Consider the following 18,663-nt stretch of genomic DNA (forward strand, 5'->3'; position numbering starts at 1 on the left):
CAAGGGAGAGGGAAGCTGAGATTGTTTGAAGGTATCTGGGATTCTTTCAGCATAAAATCAAAGAAACCGGGTGAGTCAGGCTTGGGTGGTAAATCTTTGTCCTAGATGAATACAACTCAGCTTTCTCAATCCAGAGTGGACAAATGGATTGGGGATTGCCTAGAATTCTGGACAGCCACCAAGTACACCTCATGCAATGACATGCAGTTGGCAAACATGAGTTGAGGATGCTAAAATTAAATTAGGATTAAAGTATGATTAAAATTAAAGTATGATTCTTTATTAATAGGGTGATGAAATCTCTTATGTTTAATTTTTTTCTTCTGAGGTATGCAGAGTACCCAAAGAGTACCCCAGTGACCTAAAAGTGATGTCATACTTCTCAAGAGAAAATTCTTCAGTATTTTATTCTTAATTTGGACCTGTTTTTTTTCATTTAGTCTCAAAATATTCTAGCCAAATAAGGAATAGATATAGATATTGGTATTAAAGCATTAGAAGAGGATAGAATAAGGGGAAATAGGCTCAGTTGGTTCTAGATTTAAGGAAGACCTTCCTAAACGTTTGTCTCAATCACTCCAGGCTGCTATAACAGAATGACATAGACTGGGCGGCTTAAATGATAGTTTATTTCTCACAGTTCTGGGGGCTGGGAAGTCCAAGATCAAGGTGCTGGTTCCTTTGGTTCCTAGTGAGAGCTGTCTTGCAGACAGCTGACTTCCCCACATGGAGGGTGTTGGGGGAGGCGGCAGAGCGAACACATGTGCAAGCTCTCTGGTATCTCTTCTGTAAGGGGGCTAATCCCATCATGGGGGCTCCACCCTCATGACCTCATCTAAACCTAATTACCTGCTAAAGGCCCTGCCTCCAAATACCATCACATTGGGGATTAGGCAACATATAAATTTGCGGGGGGGGGACATAGACATTCAGTCCGTAGCAACATTATAATTAAATTTTGTATATGTTGAGTGCCTCCTCTGTGTAAGGCAGTGGGATAGGTGCTGGCTATTTCGGCATAAAACAGACAAGATCTCTTCCCTTGAAATACTTAGAATCCACTAGAGTGATTGAGAGGTAACACCTACATGCCATTACAAGCAGAATAAGGTGGTGCTGAATGGTGATGGGAGAACAGGAAGAGAAGGGCTTTATCTTTTTTTTTTAATACCATACATCAAGTACTTTCTTCATGTTACTCCATTTAATCCTCAAAACAATCTTAGGAGGTACGAAGAATTTTCCCCAATTTTATGGATGAAGGAATAGAGACTCAGAGAGGGTTTGTGACTTGCCAAAATCACGTACAGAGAGGCAGAGTTGATATTCAGACTGTCTGCCGTGACTCTGAGCCCTGCTTGCCCACTCTTGCTGCTGGGCTTGCTACAATGGTACAACCCTAGAAGGATCAGGAGACAGGTTCGGAGCCTCCGGCCCTGGAGATTTAAAGGAACAAAGAATCCCCTGACAGACAGGAAAAGTGCACAGCAGAAGATGCAAACTGGCTGACCAAATCCAACCCCATGGGATTTCCGAAGTATTCATATAAATTGCCAGCATTAAAAAAAGCACGTGATTTTACATAGGTTGCCCAATTTCCTGGCCTTCTTGAATGTCAGAAGTTCTGGAAACATGTGCCTTGTTCCTGCTTTCCTGGATCTACAGTTGAGTGGCAGACTCTCCAGCACGTCTCCCCCACATTGTCTTTGCTGGCCTGACCATTCCGTCATCTCATTCTTTCTTGACCCCTGTAGTCATCTGAATTTGCATCCTCTGGTTTAGGTAGTCACCCAGGCAAGAGAAGAGGGCTGAGCCAGGTAACCTCTTGGGAAGGGTTCTGTATTATACCTTTAATTAAGATATTCCTAAATCAGTGGGAGACTGAAATTGACCTTTTATAGAGTGATAGCCCTGAATCTGAACATTAGCTATCCTCACTTAGGATTCGCCTAAGCATGGGAACCCCGCAGCACGTATGCCAGTAGTCATGTGAAATCAGTGGACGCTCTCCCACTTGGCACTCTGCTACTCCCCATCTGGCTCTCAGGGCAATTTTTTTGTGTTACCAACAGTGTCTCTCTCCTTTATAATTCATAATCCTCTCATTTCCCCTTCCTTATCATAATTTCATATTGAACCATAGCTCATATACTAGTTAAAGTTTCAGAAGATTAGTTTTCAAATTGCCTAACCTGTCCTTGGGGAAGAAGGCATCTGATGATGCTTGATGTATGTTTTCCATGGCATGCTACGAAGCGGGGGCACAGGGGAACAAGGCAGAAGGGCAGACACTGTCCAGTCTCTTGGGGCAGAACCACGTCGTGGTATGCTTGCTGCCTTAATGTGGGGCTAGCAAGGACATGGAGGTCCTGAAGAACCAGAGCCACATGCCTGCTGTAACTTTGAAGATGGAGCAAGACCTGCAAGAAGCTCCTCAGGGAGCTTTGCTCTGGTCCCTCTGCCTCTTTGTTCAGAAGAAGGGAAGGAGCCAGTCACTTGGGAGGTGTGCGTGCATTTGGGGGAGGAGCAGCCATCTGTTGGTTGCTTTACCTTTGGATCTTTTAATCCCAGCACCACGCTCCTTATTGTGGAAGGGAGGGATTGGACTGTCTGTAATAAAATGGTCTTACATTTATCCAGTCTTGCACGAGGATTCCAGCTGAAGGTTGTCAGGAGACATCTGCTTCAGAGACATGTGGATTACTCCAACCCATCAAAACAGGGTGGAGGATCTTAGGGATATTCTCTCATCTCTTCATCTGATTTCCCAACCTCTTAAGTCCTAGATTTAGAGAATTTCCTCTAGACTCTTGTCATCTTGCCTTCTCTCTCTTTCTCACCAAAGCCTGTTCGTCTTATTACTTCCCAGAAGCTCTTTTGTCCTCATGCCCTGGCTCTCTACTTAGGCTGCTGGATTCAGTGGCACGGAGGGGAGGGACAAGAGACCACGCCACAGACTTACCTCAGAGTGTGTTATATCTAAAAGCCAGTGAGACTCTTAAGACTGTGAGGAGTGGCCTGCTTGTTCCTGTGGGCCTATTTCCCAGAGGAGTGCCTGAGCTACCCAGCTTTGAGTTATGTTACAAAAGCCTTCTAGAATGAACGTCTAGGAAGGGGGTGGGGAAGTTGGAGTGAGGAGATGAGCCCAGCTCATCATATCCCATTCTACATTGGCAATAAATATTAGTTGCATTTTCAAGGGCCAAGAAATAGCCCAGTACACAAAAACCCAGCCCTTTGACACATTTAAGCTTTTCTATAGAGTGAGGAGAAGAGAATAAAGTCAACTTATGCTGTTGTCACCAACCCTGTATACCGTAGTCTCAGTCATCCAGGTAAAATAGATTCTTCTCTGTGGTAGGTGGAGGTTGATGGGAAATAAATAGTGGTGAAACAGGGAGGCCCGGTCTTCCCTTTACTCCAGCTCTCACTTGCTGACACCCGGCTCTACACGTGAGAGTGTGTAATCCTCCAGAAGCATAGGATGTGGCCTTGTCACCAGGAGCCCGAATCTCTCAGTCCCTTCCGTAGTCAGGACTTGGCTGGTGAGGGGCATTGGGCCACATCACTGAACCTGTGTCTAGCTGTCTGTCTGTCCCCCTGCCCTTGAGTTTTCTCCTCTCTTCGCAGCCTTCACCTTTTCTCTTCCTTCTCTTTGATCTCTTCTTCTTACACTTACCCTGTCTCCACCTTCCTGCTTACATACACTTCTCCTATCCACCTGGGAAGATGAAGTGTATTCCATTACCCTTTTAGAAGCCTAGGGTTGACCACAGGCTTCGCTGCCCATTGAACCACCTCTATTAGGATCAACCGAGTAGATGTCACACATTAGCTTCTGGGATCAACTTAAAGGCAGCTGTACTTTCCTTTTGTTAAGTATCAGAAGAATCCCACTTCTTGAACAATTAAAAAGAAACATTGAAGAATAGAATAAAAAGGAAACTCCCTTAATTCCACCATGGTGACTCAGGTATCTTTTTCCCTAATGCTTTATACTTAAGAGGCAGTCCCTCCTGTTTTAAGCTATAGATTTCTCTAACCTTCTTCATAAACTGAATTGGCTACAAAACAACAGGTACACTCTATTTCAAAGGAGATTGAAAGTACTTCATATAACGAGGCCACTCTCTTTGGTTGCTGTCCAGAAGCAAGCTGACCCAGTTTCTAAAACTGTCTGTGTTCATTGAGGTGTTTTCTGTTAATGGTGGTCTTTGTGTGTTTGTGTGTGTGTGTGTATTTTATTGGAGGAGGTTTTTCATTTGTGGTCTTTGTACATATTTTAATTCAGTGAAGTCACTTCTAGCCCAGGGTCCTCTGCCTATTACAGCATGACTAAGAAGAATTCTTTTTCCTCTCTGCCTTTGGTTTCCTAATTAGGAAACCACTCAGTATTGTTATCAGTACTAATTGAGAGTATTAATATAAAAGTGCATTGTACAGTTTTGAGCACTATCAAGCTGTAAAATATTCTTAAGGATATTTTTAAAAGATTTACAATCCTGGACATGAAAAGATTTTCCTTTTTTAAAAAATCCAGAAGGCAACCTGCAATAATTATCAACATTGTTTTTAAGATCCTATGTTAATAGTCTGCATCATCCTAGGTTCTGCGAATGAAAGCAAAAAGAAAAGTCTATTCATAATATTTATTAAGAACTTTCTGTGTGACTAGTATTTCCTTTGACGAGTTTTTATTCTGACTTTGTTGTAAAACCAACGTGCATGGCATGGGGGGGCCACAAGGGAGGATCTGTAATTAGTTTATTGCAGACTCTGTACCCAAGTTCTGAGGCAATGGGGATCATGGCATGGTTGGAGCTGGGTGGAATTTCCTTGGGGAAATTATGTTCAAGAATCCTTGTCTGTTTATTATTATCTTCTTGTGCCCGCCTTTCCTGTGTTGATACCAATGTGTACATTGAATGGAATTGTGATCGCGGGTATCTACAAGGCATTTGGACAAACATCCCAGTTAAGTGCTGGGCTGTAGTTTTTACATGGATTGAATACATATGTTAAAAAGGAAACAATGTGTATAGAGTTCTACTTTAAAACTCAGAAATTTATTAGCGTCTGCTTCTGGAAATTCAAAGAGTAAAAGTTGTAAGCCTAATTTTCTTTCAATCACTTTAAAGTTGGTTAGAATTAGATACTGAATTTTCTTGATTTTGAAGCAGTGGTTACCCCGGCGTCGTGTACATATGGGGGTGTTTGGATGTATTTAGGCTCCAGAGTTGGAATTCCAGGGTCTCTCCATGTTGTACATCATTGTTAAAATATGTTATTGCTGTGACTGAATGTGGTATTTTCTTTGGAATCTCTCTCAAATAACCAGGGAGTGATCTGCAATTTCCTCTTCCTATCTTCTGATTTATAAAAGAAATTTAATAATATTATGTTCACAGAATAGTAATGTGTGTGGAGTAGGAGTTAATCTTTTTAAAATATAAATTGCAAAATCATTTTCTTAATAGTGAAAGACGTTATTAATATGAGGAATACAGCCTTGGACTTGTCTGTGTTCTCACTCAGTTAGCAGACGTGCCAGGGTTTTGTGTCATTTTCCAGTAGACAAAAGCTAATTGCTAGGAACTAAAGGTGATTGTGGTAGGCTAGTGGGATTATGAGTACTTTTTCCTTTTCCTATTGAACATTTTCATTATTGTTGTTATTATTATAATTAAAAAAAATATTTTAAGGCACTGTAGTTCCATTTAAACCTCCAGTTCTAATCTTTATGGAAAGGTTCAGATATATAAATTCTTCCTAGATGCAACCTGAAAAAATAACACAGAAATAAGGTGATTACAAAGATCCTTACAATGTTTTCTTCTCCTCTCAAGTCCACCCATAAACATCTTTCAAACAAAAAGGCTACAGATTTTAATTAAGTGGTCAAAGATATTTTCTTTGTTTTTCCTTAATATTTCCTCAAAATAAAGGACCCTGGAACCGTACAATAACTGTTTTACTCTAAAATGTGTTCAAGGGAGTAAAAAACCTACCTAAAGAACCAATAACATAGATAAAAACATGGACTCTTATTTTATCTGAGGAGGTGTTGGATCTTGTGGTTCATTTGGCCCATGGGGGACTGACCTCCTGGTTTCCCTCTGGGATACCACCTCCCACGGAGCTCTGGAAGGTTTTAGCATTAAGCCCTGGCAATGGTATAGTCAGGCTCCAGCAAATGCCTGTCTATTCCTTGTGGGCCGCGGGGAAGGCACTGAGGTCTGGCGCACAATAGGTGCTCACATGCTAGATCCTTTCCCTTCCTAAGGAGGCCAAAGCCTGAACTAGAAAGTCTTCAGTCACTGACCTCTCTGGCTTATTGATCACTGTGTCCTCAGTACCCAGCACCTAGTAAGTACTCAAAAAATAGTTATTGAATGAATGGGTATTCTTGTCCCCATGTATCTGTAGTCACTCTGAGCATATAATATCCAGATATTCCTTGGGCACTGCATGCCCAGTGTCTGTGGCCTCAAGACTCTTGGTTTGACCCTCTAGATCTGCAGTGTCCAGTACGGTAGCCACTAACCACACGTGGCTGTCTACATTTATATTTTAATTAAAATTACATAAAATTTAGCCCTCAGTTACATTAGCCACATTTCAAGTGCTCGGTCACCACACGTGGCTGGTGGTTACCATACTGGATGGCACAGACATGGAGAATTGCCATCATGGGAGAAAGTTCCAATGGACACAGGACTGCTCTGTGCCTTCCCGAGCACCAGCTAATGGATTTCCTCTTCGTGTTTGCAGTGCAGCTGTCTGCTTTGGGAAGTGAGGTGTACAGGAACGAGGAGAATCTTCAAGAGCTGACTCGCGTTGTGACATGTCTGATCCCTCGCTCCAGTCCCTGCAGCATGAACAAGGTAAGAGGTACTTTAGGGAATCAGCCTTTTCGTCTTCTTTATGGTAATATGATTTTTCATCGGTATGTAGTATCTTTCCATGGTGTGAGGAGGTTCCTTGTCCTGTCAGAAGCGTTCCAGAGGTTGGAGAGTTGTGTGACTGCAGTGAGCAGTGTTTACAGGCACGTTCACAGGAGCTGATGGCTACTCTACGGTTGTATAGTCTTCCAGAGTTGTCACTTGTGTTTGTCAGAGGCCTCTGAGCAGCTGACATACTGGTTGTTAGTATAACTGCGTTGGCACGAATGTTAGATGATTGAGGCTCTGGAGCCAGACTGCCTGGGTTTAAATATCAGCTCTTCCAGATGCTTGCTTTGATGGCCTTGGGCAAGTGGCTTAACTTTTCTGTAAGATGCTGGTTATAATGGTACCTCGACACTTCATAGGGTTGTTGTAAGGATAAGTGAGTTGATATGTGCACCAGTACTTAACATAGTGCCTGTCCACATTATAAGCATTTGTTAATGTTTGCTATTTTTGTTTTTGATGCTGGGGACACAGTTGTCCCTTAGACATTGTTGCAAGAGAGTCTTAAGTGCATCTGCAACATTTCTGTTTGTTCCCTCATTGATTTAGCAGGCCCCAGTTGGCTACCAGATGGACGCTCTGGAGCCTTCATGTACATCTGGAGATATACAATGAATGAGGCTTGGGTCTTGCCTTCAGCAGGTAACAGACAATTCTGGAGCCACATGGCTAGTGTTCTAACAAAGTGTGCTAAGTTTGGCACACTCTGCTTTGGCAGCCCAGGTTTGGTTCCTGGGCGCTGACCTACACCACTCGTCAGTAGCCATGCTATGGTGGCAGCTCACATACAAAAAAAAGACGAAGCTTGGCAACAGATATTAGCTCAGGGAGAATCTTCCTCAACAAAATGAGGAAGATTGGCAACAGATGTTAGCTCAGGGCAAATCTTCCTCAGCAAAAAAAAAAGGGGGGGGGAAGAAGGAGGAGGAGAAGTCTCCAATTCTAGGGGATCTGGAAACAACAATATAGAGGAGGCAACATTTTGAGTTGTATCCTGGATGATAAATGGTAATTTCTTGGATGCAGAAGTAGGGCAAGGCATTCCAGGTAAAGGACACAGCCTATGTTTAGACACAAAAGCATGTGAGAAAGCCTGGCATATTTAGAGAACAACAAAGAGTTTGATACGGCTGGAGCAAGATTTCTCAACCTCGACACTATTGGTGTTTGGATCAGTAATTCTTTGTAGTGAGAGACTGTCTTCTATGTTGCATCCCCCTTCTATCACTTCATTAGTGACAACCAAACCCCTTCCCTGTGGCATTTTTTCTCATGGCCGTTCGTTGGGCCTTCTCAGGGGTGGCTGCTTTATCTCATCAGAAGAGACCAGGAAAAAATAAGCAGTTGTTTTTTGAGAGATTTTCATTTGGCTGAGCCAGGCTCAAGAAAAGGAAATCTTGTGCTGACTTCTTTTTCCCCCTCTGGCTTAAACACTTAGCTTCAGGCAGTCTTTGAGAAGTGAGCTTTTGGAATATGGGAAGGTGGGCAGGTATTCTGCCCCAAAATCATGATTGGAGGGTGGGGAGCAGGGAGGAGATCCATCATTGTGGTCATTGCAAAGCTTGGCTTCTATTATTTAGAGTTTGGAGTCCTGAAAAGCTAAGACAGCTCTTGGGAAATCTGATTGGCAAGCATGGTTTACTATGACAGCCCTGCCCTGAGCTTCTCCAGGGCGGCTCCAGACCTGATGTCGTGGATTGACTCTTGATACCCAGCTGGGAACCAGACTCTTTAGAAATTTCAAGTGTCTCAGTAGGTGTGTCTGTTTCTTGGGAAGTTATGTTCTGCCTGAGTGACTCAATGAATGCTTTATTTTATATTATTTTAATTTAAAGTAGTGATTAAGCATGATGTGTAATGCTCATAGGTCAGCATTTTTCTTACGGTTTTCTTGGTGTAAGACAAAGAATAGGTCACTCTCTGGGGAACAGCTCTTCTCTGCACAAATAGAACCGGCGAATCGTCTTGCTGATTAGGATATGTGAGTTAGAATGCTGGAAATACTTTTGTGGGTGTGATTGATTTTTTAAGTGGATTTGTTCCTAGTAAATTGAAGGATTATGCATTTGAATTGGCGCTCTCCTCTTCCTTGGATATACATGAAATATTCTCCTTCCTTCCCAAGCCCCAGCTAATTAATGGGACACTTTTATGAGGAAAGTGTCAGGATAGAGGATGGCCACAGCATTCTTGGGTCCAGTGTTACTCCTGCGAAGCACCAGGACGATTCTGATCACAGTTAGGCCTTGACAGCTCTCTTTTGGGTCAATTAGAGACCATACCTCTAGAAAATACAGGAATGGCCCCCATGGCAAAAGTGATTGGCAGTTTGTCTGAGTAATTTAACACGGCTAACCTGGTGATCAGTGAACTGCCATCCACCTGGTAGTGACTTTATTCTTCACATTCTTGAACTTCTATCTGTGTCAGAGACTGAGGGAGCACCAGGAAGGGGTGCAGTTTTGGCCCTCAGATAGTTAGCATGCTGGCGTATTAGTGCTGGCAGAAGACAAAAAGAGGGCTTTCCCAAGCACAATGCTTGTCATGAACCTGGTGCCATTTCCTGAGTCTAGTGTTCATGGAATATGTCAGTTTGATATCCACCTCACAAAGTTTATACAGAATAGATACCCTCATGTTTATTCACGTTTTTGATATATTATAAACAGGCTTTACTGGTTGTACATTCTAGGCTTTATGTTCCCAGCCTTACGTGTTGAAGAAATTGAGGGTGCACAGATTTCCCCTGGGTACTCCTTCTCCCTGGCCTTTATGCAGACTTGAAGACCTCCTTTCCAGCTTTCATATTCTCCTTAGATCTCTCTGCAAGAGCTGACTTTCTGATCTTTATATCGATCAAAAACTTTATAATTAGAATTTAACTTTTAAATTTCAACTTTTTTAAATTTTAACTTTTTAATTTTTGAAGTCAAAAGTCTTCATCCTTTCTACTTTTTTGGTCATTCTCTTGTTAATATGTATAAATATATGTATATAATACACAGTCATGTGCCCCATAACAACATTTTGGTCAACAATGGACCACGTATACAATGGTAGTCCCGTAAGATTAGTACCATGTAGTCTAGGTGTGTAGTAGGCCGTACCATCTAGGTTTGTGTAAGAACACTCTGTGATGTTCACACAACAATGAAATCAACCCATGAAGCATTTCTCAGAACATATCCCCGCCGATAAGGGTTGCAAGACTGTGTTAGAAATTTTTGCTAGTAAGAAGGATTAATGTTATGAGTTTTTCTGTGTTGTCTCTGTATTATCTGTGTAAAGAGAGGATTTTAGTGTGTTACTTAAAAAAAAAAACAACCAGCCAAATGGGAGGCAGGTTGGACAGGATGGGTTTTGTAGAGGCAAATTGGGCAGAGTGATGTTTGTTCAGTAAATACCACTATTTAAATTCACAAAACTACACTCACAGACAGTTTCTGTTCTGAAAGGACCTCTCCTTCCTAGCAGCAACCTTTGGGTTATGATCCTAAACTCTTTCCCTCATGGTCATTGTTTTCATGAAGGCATATTCCATGCTGTTCTCTGTCTTGAATTTATGAGGACACTCCATCTGATTGAAAAATAATTGATTTTTCCATTATTACACAGAATGCTCCCCTCCTTCCCCCCTACAGTGAAAAAGAATCTCCTTGAGAACTGTTTCTCCCTTGTTATGTTCAGCCAGATCTGACTGTTATTGCTTTGGACAAATGCCATAGTATCGAATGAAGTAGTGTCTCTTATCTCTCTTGGTGGGTGGACGCCACTGTTTTGCTTAATATGTGCCCAATAGAACTCCTTCTGTGAATATTTTCCAGTATTCAGCACCGTATCCTACTGTGCCAGGTTTGAGGCAGTTTCACCTTCACACTCACGTTAATATCTCTACAGTTAACTGAAAAGTAAAACTAAAATTTAGTTTCTGCCTTCATTGAGAGTTTTTACTTTCTCCTCCTTAATACGGAGCAGTGAAGTCCAGAGTTACCCCCGGCTCTCCCACCTAACACCTGGCATACACGTTACTTCATTAGACATCAGCTCCTCCAACATGTGTCTATCAAGGGCATACTGTCTGCCGCGCACTGTGCATGCAGTACATCAGTGAGCAAAACGACGGTATGTGCCGTGAGAAGCTTTTGTTCTGACCAAGTTGAAGAGAGTCATCACATCCCAGAGGTTTAAACATAAACCTAATGTTAAAACTTTTTCCATTTTAAACTTCTTTCACTCGAAGAGCAAGTTAACAGAGCTACTGGATGCAGTATAAGGAATTGGTGAACAGTGAACATATGCGGTCTCTCTCTTCCCCTTTCTAGGACACTCTTGGTGGTTTCATCAGATGACCAGTCTGTATTTAATGAGTTTCCACTGTTGTTTTTGTGAAAGCAGTGACCAACTTCCCCCTCATGGCAGACTTTGAAGAAATACTGCATACTTCAAAAACTAGTGACGTGCAAGAAAATACAAATAAAAATTAAATGATCTTGGAGTAAGGAAGGCCTTATTAATTTCTAGCAGCAGAAATTGCAAAGGAAGAGAATGTATTTGATATGTAAAATCTCAAAATTTCTTTCCATCAAAAGACATTCTGAACTACCCTAAAACACAAAAGACAAGCCAGGATAATATTTACAACATGTAGCACAGAGACTTAACTTAGCTAATTTATTAAGAGCTGTTACAAATTAATCAGATAAGGATGATTGCTCTAATAGAAAATGGGCAAAGAACAGAAATATCAAACCAATAAAGGAAGAAGTATGATCAATAAATAACATAGAAGAAAATGTTTAACCTCCACAGTTATCAAAGAAATGCAAATTAAAATAATGAGATGGCATTTTCCACCTATGCTGTTGATGAAGATTTATAAACTTTACTCAGCGAAGGTAGGATTGGTACTGTCAGGCTCTCATACACAGTTAGTGAAAGAACACATTTCTCAAGGGGACTTAAACAATGTATATCAAAACCTCAAAAGTATGTATGTCTTTTTTTTTTTTGAGGAAGATTAGCCCTGAGCTGACATTTGCCTCCAATCTTCCTCTTTTTTGCTGAGGAAGACTGGCCCTGAGCTAACATCCATGCCTATCTTCCTCTACTTTATATGTGGGATGCCTGCCACAGTGTGGCTTGATAAGTAGTGCGTAGGTCTGCACCCAGGATCCGAAATAGTGAACCCTGGGCCGCTGAAGCGGAACGTGCGAACTTAACCGCTGCGCCACCAGGCCAGCCCCAGTACATATATCTTTTGACTCAAAAGTTTCATTTCTAGAACAGTTACTCAAAGAAAATTGCCATGAATGTATATAAAAATTTAGCAAAAATGATTATCACATATTATTACAACAGTAATTTTTTACAGATGGTAACCATGGTACAGCCATACAATAAAAGTACCAAGGAGGAATGGAAGAATATTTAATGACATAAAAAGATGTTCTAAATAAATTGTGAAGAAGGTGAATTACATAACAATATGTGCAGTTTGATCATTATTTCATTTTTTAAATAAAAGGTACAAGTCTGCTGACAGGAAAAAAGATTGCAGATACACATCAAAATATTAAGAGCACTATCTTTGGGGCTGGCCCTGTGGCCTAGTGGTTAAGTTTGGTGGCCTGGGTTCACAGGTTTGGATCCCAGGCATGGACCTACACCACTCATCAGCCATGCTGTGGCTGCGTCCCACATATAAAGTGGAGGAAGATTGGCACAGATGTTAGCTCAGGGCTAATCTTCATCAAGTGAAAAAAGAGGAAGATTGGCAACAGGTGTTAGCTCAGGGAGAATCTTCCTCAGCAAGAAAGGAGAGAAAAAAAAGAAAATATTAAGAGCACTATCTTTTTGCATCTATGTTCTAAATTTTCTTTAGCAATGTGCATTCTTCCATACTAAAAATCATATTTTAAAATAATGTATGAACTTCACTGTATTTTTTAAATATGCATGATAAAAAGACTGGAAGGATACTGCCCAGAATGTTGGCAATGGTTTTCTCAGAGGGTGGGTACATGGTATGCATTTGTTTCTTATTTTAAAACATATTTTTCAGTATTTTCAACTTTCCTACAATAAGTATTTGTGTATATGATTAACAATCAGAGAAAAGCAAGCATTTTAAAATAAATACTATTTTAGCTGTTTTGCATTTGAGGTACAACTGGTTGAAGCTATTTAGCGCGCAGATAGAAAAAAGAGAGAGAGCCATTGGTCAAAACAGAGGCTGGGACCTGGGAGTCGTTCTATTTGACATGTTACCAGGAAGGGGTATTTTAATGTACTAATGGTTTTGGGGCGGTAGTAAGTAGAGAAATGCTCTAGAAAGAGATACTGCCCTTTGATTCAGTGGCTCAAGTTTTTTTTTTTTAAAGAGTGGGTTAATTTTATTTATTTTTTCTTCTTCTCCCCAAAGCCCTCCAGTACACAGTTGTATATTCTAGTTCTGCTAATTCAACATGGCCTGATGAGCGGTGCCATGTCTGCGCCCAGGATCCTAACGGGCGAAACCCTGGGCCGCCGAAGCGGAGCGCATGAACTTAACCACTCGGGCACGGGGCCAGCCCCTCAAAAAATTTTAAATGGACACTACATCCTCTTGCTCTCAGGTTGTGTCATTTCTTCATTCAGCTGTTCAGACGTTGCTGATGTGTGCAAGTTTAGACTTGTGGTTCTCGTAATAATACTAAGATATTTTTTGCCTTTTCCACTGTCTCTCTTTGTGTCCCCAGAATGTCTCAGTTTTCTCTTTTAATATGGTAAACCTTGCTAGAAATAACTGACATAAACAAAAACTGCTTAAAGTCTGCAGTGCTTTTGAAGCACGTCCTGTGACAGGAGTTTGAGGAGCGCTGAGCTAGACCGTGCCTGCGTCCTAGACTTGGCAGACCTTACTCGAAGAAGCAGCTGGGCCCTGGGCCCTGAGCAGTGAGTGCTCTGGACATTGTAGCACATCTGTTCTCACCTTCTACATCTCGAAGGCAAAACTGCCCTTAGTTTATTTTAAAAACTTCATTTTTATGGGGTTTGTGACGCTAAATGGGACGTTGTTAGCACAAACCCAGTGTAGCACCTGTGTTACCGGGTAAGTCAAATTCTGCTGATTGTGGGATGTATGGAAATGGCAAAGTTAGACCTCCAGTCTCTTCCATATGCATCGCACTGGGAAATTTAGTGAATTTTTAGGAAGGAAACAGGAAGATAATTCCCTTGTGAAAGCTATGGGAGAGCAAATTTAAAGTACAGTAAATGTAATCCAGTAGATGGTCACTTTGGCATGAAGTAGGAGGAAGACAAATTTAAAAGAATTAACTGAATTTGTTTATGCTTGTTCATCTTTAAAATGTGTCCATGTATATAACTTGTGTGCATAACTATATACAAAACGTATACACGCTATTTGAGAATTGCTCCCTAAGTTATGTAGAATTATCTCTTTATATAGTCATTTCTACCATGGAAGCAACAGCAGTGCTTGTTTCAGTCCCAAGGCTTCTCCTCATTTCTGCTTAACCAGAAACAGGTGAAGTAGGTTAAGTCAAGCAGGGCATAAGTTGAAACTCAGAACCTTTCTGTACAGAGAACTTGAGCGTCAGATGAATAATTCTGCTGGTGCCCCTGGAAGCCAGCTCCAGCCTGAGAAGGTGTGCACGCACTGCAGTGTTCATGTGGACATGGCGATGCCTGGACTTCAGGGTGAAGGTGTCAGTGGCCCGACTTGACTTCAATCACGTCGGAAAAGATGAAGGAGAGTCCGAACAGGTAGAAAGGCTGGACTTTAGGGTTAGGACCATAACGGCCGCAGAGCAGGAGAAGGGATATGTTTGGACATGACTGTAATATAATTTCAAGTCTGAGAGGCCTGGTTGTGAATCATGATAAGCTCTTTGACCACAGCTACTGACCATAAAACAGGTTTCACTTGAAGGAAGGAGGCTTCTCGGTCCCACTTTGTTCTTTTTAGGGGCACTTCACACATTGCGATTGTTGGATTTGGAATCTTGTTCATCCTTATTGCTTGAGGATTTAAAGAGGAGTGCCTAGGATTTTCTTGATTAAAATAAGTATTGCTTTTTTTTTTTTTTTCATTGACGGACTGCTCCGTGCCAGCCTTCATGTGGAGCTTTAATTGAATGTTGACTGAACTGGTGGGTTCTCCTTCTATATCACCTTATTGAGCTCAGCCCACACGAGCCCGCAGCATAATTAGACAGGCCCTTTGGATGCGTGATGTGTGCTGCAACCTCTTTCTTTGATGCTGGTGGTGGCCGGGTCCCTGTAACAAAGAGACAAGTGGATTCTGGCCTTTGTGCGTCATGTGGAGGAATGCCTCTGTCTTCCAAGCCCTCAGGTCTGCCCTTTTTCTCTCAATTAGTAGACCTTAATGGGTACAATTAAGTGACATCCTAGTTAGTTAATTGGTGATGGGAAACGTGACTATTTAGTTAGTTAATCTGTGACTTGCCCTTCTTTAGAATATTAACAATCAACTCGATTTGCCTGATTTTGTGATCATCTCAAACAGTGGGGTTGCTGTTTAAAGGGGAAATACGTAACTAAGAGATTATTTCCAACCCAGCTTATTAATTGGAGTACCTAATACTTTTAAGTTGCCTTTTTCCCCTTCATTTTTGTGATATAGAGGCCATGTATCGTGTAGCTGTTTGCCGGTATTCTTTCCAGCTTCCTGTTATCTTTTGTCTCTGTAAAATAAGTCTAACATTATTGTTCTCCGTAAGATGTTTGTGGAGAACATTGTGCTTTGGATGAATGCACATTATTGGCTTCATTTTTAAAAACCTCATACTGTGTCGTAAAATTAATAAATACTAGTTAGAGAAGGAGAGTTGCCTATTTAGAATATTAAAAGTACATAATTTGCAGAAATTCCTCAGTTAATGTTCAGAAGACATTTTCTAGTCTCAAATGACAGTGCTTAGGTTTAAATGAAAACATTTAGATTTGATTAATCACAGCTTATATGTACTGGTTTGTTTGTTTATTTTTTTTTGGAATAGTTTTATAACTTCTTACCACCCTCAGACTTTAATAAAGTGGCATTATTTTGAGACACTAGTCTCAATGAGATATAAATATAAGTGATTAATTAAGATAACCAACCCTAGCCAGAGAGGTAAAGTGTCATCACATGTCATAGTGATCAAGGAGCACCTGTTAATTAGAACAGAAGGAAAACTATAATGAGTTATGGGGAAAAATAAAACCATTGGGTGAAATTAGCAATATCTGCATCTGTTGTTCTTTCTTAAATCCAACCCATAAACAATTTGTTGTGACAGCTCTAGGCTGGGTTTATGGCATTTCGGATGAGATCTGACTGTAGCTAAAAATAGACACATGTATTGAAGATCAGAAGAGGAATATTAAACAATTGAAATTTTGTGAAAGACTGATGCTGTTTCATTGTAATAATTTCCCCAAAGGCACATTAGTAATGCTGCTAAATACAGACTTTAATAGACTTTAATAATGTGTACTTTAGAGGCCTGATACACAAAGGAATAATGTATAAAACATTGATTATGGAAAATTGCTACCTTTTTTATTTAATAAGAATCTGTTGAGACAAAACCATTGCGCTGCCTATGGCATTATATTCCTGGGTGTTCGCGGGCTGAAGAATAATTGCCACCTTCCCTTACATTTTTTTCACCTATTCTAGTCAAGTTACAGTCATATTTACTCATTTGTTCCACGAATGAAAATGGGGACTAAAAAAAGTACTTGCGTTGGTTGGACCCTTGTTCAGATTGTGGCCCAGCCTCTCATTACCTGCAAGTACCTTAACTTCAAACTTCCTTTCTTCATTTGCTGGCTGGGGATTGTTCTGCATACCCGGAAAAGTCGTGGTAGAAGGTAAATGTTGACACCATGGAGGCGCCCCAAAATAGGCACTCAATACACACTTGCTATTGCGATTACTTTCTGCATCTGTTTCTCTTTATATTGCTTGTCTCTATGGAGGACTGTTGGGGGGGAGCAGCAAGGGGGTTGAGAGTAGGAAAAAGCAATTAAAAAGAAGTGTCGGTAAGCAGCTCTGTGGCCAAGCCTTGCATTGGATTTCAATTTGATTTTAATGTGCTGCTGCTGAGAGCCATGCTGTTGAAAAAGAGCGAAGAGTAAGAAGCAGATGCTCTTGGAAGAACAGTGGGGCATTTATCTCTTTTAATGAGATAACATCATTAGAGTGACAAAGTGGCGAATCGATACTCGAAATGGACTGGTGCTCTCTTCCCCAAGTGCGCCGACTGTTACACTTCACAGCCTGAGAATCTGCAGAGTCACGGATTCTGTCTTATCTGTTATTGGAGCCACTGACTTTGATCTCGCAGAATAGATCTGCACCTTAGGGATCTCCACAGGAGTAGGAAAACGGACTAATTGGATAAATGAGAAAAATCTGGGGTGATTGATACGTTGCCCTGTAATCAAGGAACCTCAGAGAAAGGAGGCTGGGCTTCTTTTTTTTCCTTTGACTTCTTTAAATGGCTGTGCGTCCTGACTCCCGGCCCCTCCACCGGCTCTCCCTGCACTCTGTGTGCTTCTTGGTGTAATGTCAGAAACACTAATCATGTCAGACTGTGACACGGACAGCCCTGACATTCACAACAAAGAGACAAGAAGGAGCGGGAGGAAGAGAGACTGCGGAGAAGGAAGGTGAGGAAAAACAGCAGAGGAAGTATTTCTTCTTGCACATAAAATTCATAGCTGCAAAATCACCAACCTTCTGGATATATCACATTCAAAGAAAATTAAGGAAGGAGCAGGGTGAATTCTGATGGAGATAAAACTGGGCTGGGAAGATTTTGTGCTACTTTTCCCCTCTTGTAGATTTCAGCGTGTAACCTATATTATAGTTGAGGTGGCTATGATTTCTTCTCGCCAAGATAAAAAGTGTCATTAGAAATTGTTTCCCCTTCCATTACTCCAGTTCTTCTCTTTGAAACAAAGCAAAGTTAAGCATGGATCTTAGCAGGAAGCGTGTGCTCTCTAAGGTTTTCCATTTCCCAGATTCCCATAGTTTAATCTGAACAATAGCTGCTTCAGGAAAGAAGTCGTTGGTGAGGGATGTTTGCTGACCGTGACAAAGCTGCCTAAGGGGCCGTTCAGTGTCATCCTCCGGCTGCTTTCCCCTTGGCCTCCCCAGCACCTGCCAGCTGCCGGAAATGCTGATGTTACTGGCCCTTTGGAAAGGGCTGACTGTGGCCTGGTCTTCCAAACACCTTTGAGGTTTCCCTCTCCCTCAGGCACTTTCTCCATTTGGAATCGTTCTGGGGAGTGGTCTCTGGTCTCCGTCTTGGATCAGTGTGACCTGGAAACCTGCTGCCACATCTCACATGTGTTTTGAATCCAGCTGCTCTGATCTAAATTGAGCTCTGAGCTCAGGCTGAATCATCCTAGCTTTTCTATAAACACGAGAGCCCAGCTGCCAACTCAGCTTTTGAGGTACTTTGAGTTACAACTCTATGTCTTAGCCAGGATATCTGTCCTTCCACTTTTTCATCATGCACCAAAAAGAAAAAAAAAAAAAAAATCAGAAAATGGAAAATGGTGTATTGATTCCATGTTAGTTACCCTATCATAAAGGAAGTGTATATTTTGTCTGTATTTGAGAGCAGAAGGTGTTACATAGTGACTTCTCTACAGATTGATTAAAAATAATATTGAGAATTTTAGGAAAAGCTGA

The 18,663-nt window shown here is 41.3% G+C and overlaps 1 protein-coding gene across 5 annotated transcripts in view; it reads left to right on the forward strand.

The window, feature by feature from the left end:
* Positions 1-18,663, forward strand: part of BACH2 (BTB domain and CNC homolog 2) — a 334,588-nt gene that overhangs the window by 71,727 nt on the left and 244,198 nt on the right. For 2 of the 5 annotated variants that reach the window (XM_046676518.1, XM_046676519.1), the window contains exon 2: positions 6,772-6,884. The gene's annotated coding sequence lies outside the window, so the exon portion shown is untranslated. Of the gene's footprint in view, positions 1-6,242; positions 6,367-6,771; positions 6,885-18,663 lie in introns of those variants that run through there. The other 3 variants (XM_046676521.1, XM_046676522.1, XM_046676520.1) reach the window with 2 other exon arrangements.

Source organism: Equus quagga, chromosome 11 (assembly GCF_021613505.1).
Source record: "Equus quagga isolate Etosha38 chromosome 11, UCLA_HA_Equagga_1.0, whole genome shotgun sequence".
Classification (NCBI taxonomy): Eukaryota; Metazoa; Chordata; class Mammalia; order Perissodactyla; family Equidae; genus Equus; species Equus quagga.